Genomic DNA, 7,500 nt, shown 5'->3' with positions numbered 1-7,500 from the left:
GTTACACACTCCTTAGCGGATTCCGACTTCCATGGCCACCGTCCTGCTGTCTTAAGCAACCAACGCCTTTCATGGTTTCCCATGAGCGTCGATTCGGGCGCCTTAACTCGGCGTTTGGTTCATCCCACAGCGCCAGTTCTGCTTACCAAAAGTGGCCCACTTGGCACTCCGATCCGAGTCGTTTGCTCGCGGCTTCAGCATATCAAGCAAGCCGGAGATCTCACCCATTTAAAGTTTGAGAATAGGTTGAGGTCGTTTCGGCCCCAAGGCCTCTAATCATTCGCTTTACCGGATGAGACTCGTACGAGCACCAGCTATCCTGAGGGAAACTTCGGAGGGAACCAGCTACTAGATGGTTCGATTAGTCTTTCGCCCCTATACCCAGCTCCGACGATCGATTTGCACGTCAGAATCGCTACGGACCTCCATCAGGGTTTCCCCTGACTTCGTCCTGGCCAGGCATAGTTCACCATCTTTCGGGTCCCAACGTGTACGCTCTAGGTGCGCCTCACCTCGCAATGAGGACGAGACGCCCCGGGAGTGCGGAGGCCGCCGCCCCGTGAAGGGCGGGGAAGCCCCATCCTCCCTCGGCCCGCGCAAGGCGAGACCTTCACTTTCATTACGCCTTTAGGTTTCGTACAGCCCAATGACTCGCGCACATGTTAGACTCCTTGGTCCGTGTTTCAAGACGGGTCGTGAAATTGTCCAAAGCTGAAGCGCCGCTGACGGGAGCGATTATTCCGCCCGAGAGCATCCCGAGCCAACAGCGGCGCGGGTCCGGGGCCGGGCCAGGTAGGTCCGTCATCCGGGAAGAACCGCGCGCGCTTGCCGGGAGCCCGAGCGCCCAAAGGGGCGAATCGACTCCTCCAGATATACCGCCGGGCAGCCAGCCAGGACACCGGGGCTCTGCCCAACAGACGCGAACCGAGGCCCGCGGAAGGACAGGCTGCGCACCCGGGCCGTAGGCCGGCACCCAGCGGGTCGCGACGTCCTACTAGGGGAGAAGTGCGGCCCACCGCACACCGGAACGGCCCCACCCCGCGGCGAGTGGAAAGGCAACCGGACACGACCCCGCCGCGGATTGCTCCGCGCGGGCGGCCGGCCCCATCTGCCGAGGGCGGAGGCCTGTGGCCGGATGGGCGTGAATCTCACCCGTTCGACCTTTCGGACTTCTCACGTTTACCCCAGAACGGTTTCACGTACTTTTGAACTCTCTCTTCAAAGTTCTTTTCAACTTTCCCTCACGGTACTTGTTCGCTATCGGTCTCGTGGTCATATTTAGTCTCAGATGGAGTTTACCACCCACTTGGAGCTGCACTCTCAAGCAACCCGACTCGAAGGAGAGGTCCCGCCGACGCTCGCACCGGCCGCTACGGGCCTGGCACCCTCTACGGGCCGTGGCCTCATTCAAGTTGGACTTGGGCTCGGCGCGAGGCGTCGGGGTAGTGGACCCTCCCAAACACCACATGCCACGACAGGCGGCAGCCTGCGGGGTTCGGTGCTGGACTCTTCCCTGTTCGCTCGCCGCTACTGGGGGAATCCTTGTTAGTTTCTTTTCCTCCGCTTAGTAATATGCTTAAATTCAGCGGGTAGTCTCGCCTGCTCTGAGGTCGTTGTACGAGGTGTCGCACGCCACACCGCCAGCCGGCTGTGCACGCTACCGAGTAAGTACCGGTATGCGAACCGCCAGGCGACGGGCGCGCATCGCACGTTTCAGGAGGCGCGGCCGGCCCCACAGGCGGCCGCGACGCTCCCAGGTCTGCGAAGCGGGGCAAACGCCGCGCGCTTCAGTATACGTAGCCGACCCTCAGCCAGACGTGGCCCGGGAACGGAATCCATGGACCGCAATGTGCGTTCGAAACGTCGATGTTCATGTGTCCTGCAGTTCACATGTCGACGCGCAATTTGCTGCGTTCTTCATCGACCCACGAGTCGAGTGATCCACCGTCCTGGGTGATCTTTTCTTAGTTTCCACTGTCTCTTTCAAGACAGTTGCATAGGCGGGACGTAGGCGTGTGGCGGCCCCTGTTCAAGCGTTCTGTGTCCAACGGCCTCACGGCCGATGGGCGTCGTACGGCTCCACACCGGAGCGGACAGGCAGTCGGGCGAAAGTCATTCAAAACCGGCGCCAGGCGCCAGGTGCCGCAGGCCAGCCGCTCCAGCGCTTCAGCGCTCGTACCACACAACATTGGCGTTAGTTTTGAGAAGCACGCGTGGTTCCGCACGCGGCGCACGGCTACTGCGAGCCGTACAGGTAGCGTGTTGCGCGACACGACACGCACATCGAACGACATGCAGTCTAGTCGGTAATGATCCTTCCGCAGGTTCACCTACGGAAACCTTGTTACGACTTTTACTTCCTCTAAATGATCAAGTTTGGTCATCTTTCCGGTAGCATCGGCAACGACAGAGTCAATGCCGCGTACCAGTCCGAAGACCTCACTAAATCATTCAATCGGTAGTAGCGACGGGCGGTGTGTACAAAGGGCAGGGACGTAATCAACGCGAGCTTATGACTCGCGCTTACTGGGAATTCCTCGTTCATGGGGAACAATTGCAAGCCCCAATCCCTAGCACGAAGGAGGTTCAGCGGGTTACCCCGACCTTTCGGCCTAGGAAGACACGCTGATTCCTTCAGTGTAGCGCGCGTGCGGCCCAGAACATCTAAGGGCATCACAGACCTGTTATTGCTCAATCTCGTGCGGCTAGAAGCCGCCTGTCCCTCTAAGAAGAAAAGTAATCGCTGACAGCACGAAGGATGTCACGCGACTAGTTAGCAGGCTAGAGTCTCGTTCGTTATCGGAATTAACCAGACAAATCGCTCCACCAACTAAGAACGGCCATGCACCACCACCCACCGAATCAAGAAAGAGCTATCAATCTGTCAATCCTTCCGGTGTCCGGGCCTGGTGAGGTTTCCCGTGTTGAGTCAAATTAAGCCGCAGGCTCCACTCCTGGTGGTGCCCTTCCGTCAATTCCTTTAAGTTTCAGCTTTGCAACCATACTTCCCCCGGAACCCAAAAGCTTTGGTTTCCCGGAGGCTGCCCGCCGAGTCATCGGAGGAACTGCGGCGGATCGCTGGCTGGCATCGTTTATGGTTAGAACTAGGGCGGTATCTGATCGCCTTCGAACCTCTAACTTTCGTTCTTGATTAATGAAAACATACTTGGCAAATGCTTTCGCTTCTGTTCGTCTTGCGACGATCCAAGAATTTCACCTCTAACGTCGCAATACGAATGCCCCCGCCTGTCCCTATTAATCATTACCTCGGGTTCCGAAAACCAACAAAATAGAACCGAGGTCCTATTCCATTATTCCATGCACACAGTATTCAGGCGGGCTTGCCTGCTTTAAGCACTCTAATTTGTTCAAAGTAAACGTGCCGGCCCACCGAGACACTCACTCAAGAGCACCCTGGTAGGATTGCAACGGGGTCCGCCTCGGGACGCACGAGCACGCACGAGGCGCGTCGCACGCCTTCGGCTCGCCCCACCGGCAGGACGTCCCACGATACATGCCAGTTAAACACCGACGGGCGGTGAACCAACAGCGTGGGACACAAATCCAACTACGAGCTTTTTAACCGCAACAACTTTAATATACGCTATTGGAGCTGGAATTACCGCGGCTGCTGGCACCAGACTTGCCCTCCAATAGATACTCGTTAAAGGATTTAAAGTGTACTCATTCCGATTACGGGGCCTCGGATGAGTCCCGTATCGTTATTTTTCGTCACTACCTCCCCGTGCCGGGAGTGGGTAATTTGCGCGCCTGCTGCCTTCCTTGGATGTGGTAGCCGTTTCTCAGGCTCCCTCTCCGGAATCGAACCCTGATTCCCCGTTACCCGTTACAACCATGGTAGGCGCAGAACCTACCATCGACAGTTGATAAGGCAGACATTTGAAAGATGCGTCGCCGGTACGAGGACCGTGCGATCAGCCCAAAGTTATTCAGAGTCACCAAGGCAAACGGACCGGACGAGCCGACCGATTGGTTTTGATCTAATAAAAGCGTCCCTTCCATCTCTGGTCGGGACTCTGTTTGCATGTATTAGCTCTAGAATTACCACAGTTATCCAAGTAACGTGGGTACGATCTAAGGAACCATAACTGATTTAATGAGCCATTCGCGGTTTCACCTTAATGCGGCTTGTACTGAGACATGCATGGCTTAATCTTTGAGACAAGCATATGACTACTGGCAGGATCAACCAGGGAGCTGCGTCAACTAGAGCTGAGCAGCCGGCCGCCCGGGAGTGTGTCCCGGGGGCCCGCGCGAACACGCAAGCGTCCGCTCAATTATTCTGCAAACAGGAGGAGGCTGAGCTCCCCTGCACAATACACCTCGAAACCCTCTCAGGTCCCGGCGGCGCGCAGCGCCGTCCTAAGTACTTGGTCGGGTTCGAGAGAGGCGCAATCGCCCGGAGTTTGGCGAGTAGACGCTTTAGGTGCGACCACCCGTGCTCCCAACTGAGCTTGCCGCTGCCGACAGAGGCCCGGGAGCGTGCTGTCGTGGCATTGCCGGCGGGAGACAACACGCGCCACCTACGGTGACCGGCAGCTCCAACGCCAGCGCCACAGAAGGACAAAAGCCCCACTTGGGTGCCGAAGCGAACTCTCCCAGCACAGCGCACGCGCCAACACGTCCGCACAGCTGCGATACAAACCACCTGCGAGAACCGCAGAGGCGACCGAGCAGCAGACGGCGTCGCGGCGCCGAGCGCCGGGCGGCGGCGCATCCTCAGCGCACACAGTCCTCAATCGGACCAGCACACTGCAGATGTCCACCGCGCTTCGCACCGGGCCCGCGAGGACCTACTTTGGCCGCACGGCGCCGCGTGCAGGGTGCGCCGGCGCGCAGCTGCGCCGCCTGCCGCCTCCGTCGGCCGGCGCGCCTGCCACTGGCCGCCCCCACCAGCCGGCTGTAGCGCGTGCGCCCACGCACCGCGCGGCCAGCACGCCGGGAGGCCCCCCCTCACCGGCCGGGGACGGTCCCACCCAGCCACCGCCGCGTATCGCTTCACACCCAGATGCCATTCACGTTCGTGGGCATGGTGGGTATCGCTGGAACAACCGGTTGGTAGCTCAACCGATCGTCGCCATCACTGATTCACCTCTAGCGAGAACAACCGCACCACAACGGTTTACCAGTTGTTCATTTGCATAACGTCACCAGCAAACGTAGGCGTCCATCGCCATTTGCAAATTCAACGATTGTTGCATGCCTGTGTCAGGTGTCACGACACACTATGTCTGCCCACATACACGCAACAACATGTGCACGCTTCGCGAACACGTGGAAGGTGGCCCCCGTACGTATGCGATGTCCATTGCGCGAACGACTGTCAACCGGCCTCTGTCGCATGTCGCAGATGTGGAACGCAGTGCACCATGCTATCACGGTGTGTGAGAAGAGACGACTACGTCTGACAACACGCGCCACTACATCAACAGACGGCTCATGCTGATCGCCATCCAGGGCATACCACACTGCAATCCAGCTCTTATAGGGAGACGACACGTAGCTGAGTGCACAACATTTGGACCGCATGGTTCGCCGTTGTTGGCGCAGTCGTTGTACGGTCACATGTACCACGATGTATCATTCAGTACATGAGGACCAATGTGCAGTACAGTGTGTGATTTGGACGTACAACATCAGCGGACAGTTGACACAGGCCGTACCACAGCGTAGGCTAAGTGCTTCGCACATGCGAATGCCAATGAACAACTGCAAATGCCAATGAACAACTGCAAAGGGCATTGAGCATGTACGTCCTGCTGCCATCCACATTACAGTGTATAGCTGCAAGGTGTTTAACATGAAGCGATACACTGGGGACCGGGCAGTGCGAGTAGCAAACTATATTGCGGGGGTTGCAGTTAGGCAACACTACACTAATTTAACGCGTCGTATGACAATTACAGAGCAGGTTAAGGCCCAACGTGTGTTGGGTTAAGGCCCAACGTGTGTTGGGTTAAGGCCCAACGTGTGTTGGGTTAAGGCCCAACGTGTGTTGGGTTAAGGCCCAACGTGTGTTGGGTTAAGGCCCAACGTGTGTTGGGTTAAGGCCCAACGTGTGTTGGGTTAAGGCCCAACGTGTGTTGGGTTAAGGCCCAACGTGTGTTGGGTTAAGGCCCAACGTGTGTTGGGTTAAGGCCCAACGTGTGTTGGGTTAAGGCCCAACGTGTGTTGGGTTAAGGCCCAACGTGTGTTGGGTTAAGGCCCAACGTGTGTTGGGTTAAGGCCCAACGTGTGTTGGGTTACGTTAAGGGGCAATGTGGGTTACGTTAAGGGGCAATGTGGGTTACGTTAAGGGGCAATGTGGGTTACGTTACGGCGCAATATAGGTTACGTTACGGCGCAATATAGGTTACGTTAAGGCGCAATATCGGTTACGTTAAGGCGCAATACAGGTTACGTTAAGGCGCAATACAGGTTACGTTAAGGCGCAATACAGGTTACGTTAAGGCGCAATACAGGTTACGTTAAGGCGCAATACAGGTTACGTTAAGGCGCAATACAGGTTACGTTAAGGCGCAATACAGGTTACGTTAAGGCGCAATACAGGTTACGTTAAGGCGCAATGCAGGTTACGTTAAGGCGCAATGCAGGTTACGTTAAGGCGCAATACAGGTTACGTTAAGGCGCAATACAGGTTACGTTAAGGCGCAATACAGGTTACGTTAAGGCGCAATACAGGTTACGTTAAGGCGCAATACAGGTTACGTTAAGGCGCAATACAGGTTACGTTAAGGCGCAATACAGGTTACGTTAAGGCGCAATACAGGTTACGTTAAGGCGCAATACAGGTTACGTTAAGGCGCAATACAGGTTACGTTAAGGCGCAATACAGGTTACGTTAAGGCGCAATACAGGTTACGTTAAGGCGCAATACAGGTTACGTTAAGGCGCAATACAGGTTACGTTAAGGCGCAATACAGGTTACGTTAAGGCGCAATACAGGTTACGTTAAGGCGCAATACAGGTTACGTTAAGGCGCAATACAGGTTACGTTAAGGCGCAATACAGGTTACGTTAAGGCGCAATACAGGTTACGTTAAGGCGCAATACAGGTTAGGTTAAGGCGCAATACAGGTTAGGTTAAGGCGCAATACAGGTTAGGTTAAGGTACGACATAGGTTAGGTTAAGGTACGACATAGGTTAGGTTAAGGTACGACATAGGTTAGGTTAAGGTACGACATAGGTTAGGTTAAGGTACGACATAGGTTAGGTTAAGGTACGACATAGGTTAGGTTAAGGTACGACATAGGTTAGGTTAAGGTACGACATAGGTTAGGTTAAGGTACGACATAGGTTAGGTTAAGGTACGACATAGGTTAGGTTAAGGTACGACATAGGTTAGGTTAAGGTACGACATAGGTTAGGTTAAGGTACGACATAGGTTAGGTTAAGGTACGACATAGGTTAGGTTAAGGTACGACATAGGTTAGGTTAAGGTACGACATAGGTTAGGTTAAGGTACGACATAGGTTAGG

General features: G+C 55.5%; 3 non-coding genes across 3 annotated transcripts in view; all 3 read right to left on the bottom strand.

The window, feature by feature from the left end:
* Positions 1-1,613, bottom strand: part of LOC124578964 — a 4,222-nt gene extending 2,609 nt beyond the window's left edge. Inside the window, exon 1 of the ribosomal RNA XR_006972737.1 lies at positions 1-1,613. This exon is cut by the window's left edge and continues 2,609 nt beyond it. This is a non-coding gene — a ribosomal RNA (large subunit ribosomal RNA).
* Positions 1,614-1,801: 188 nt separating this feature from the next.
* LOC124578942 lies at positions 1,802-1,956 on the bottom strand. Its single transcript, XR_006972717.1, has one exon. It is a non-coding gene; the product is annotated as a 5.8S ribosomal RNA (ribosomal RNA).
* A 351-nt stretch (positions 1,957-2,307) lies between these two features.
* On the bottom strand, positions 2,308-4,217 carry LOC124578952. The gene has a single exon (XR_006972726.1). It is a non-coding gene; the product is annotated as a small subunit ribosomal RNA (ribosomal RNA).
* Between the last annotated feature and the right edge of the window lie 3,283 nt (positions 4,218-7,500).

This window comes from Schistocerca americana, unplaced genomic scaffold, assembly GCF_021461395.2.
Source record: "Schistocerca americana isolate TAMUIC-IGC-003095 unplaced genomic scaffold, iqSchAmer2.1 HiC_scaffold_283, whole genome shotgun sequence".
In the NCBI taxonomy this organism is placed as follows: domain Eukaryota; kingdom Metazoa; phylum Arthropoda; class Insecta; order Orthoptera; family Acrididae; genus Schistocerca; species Schistocerca americana.
The sequence above is the reverse complement of the archived record's forward strand: the minus strand, read 5'-3'. Positions and strand labels throughout refer to the sequence as shown.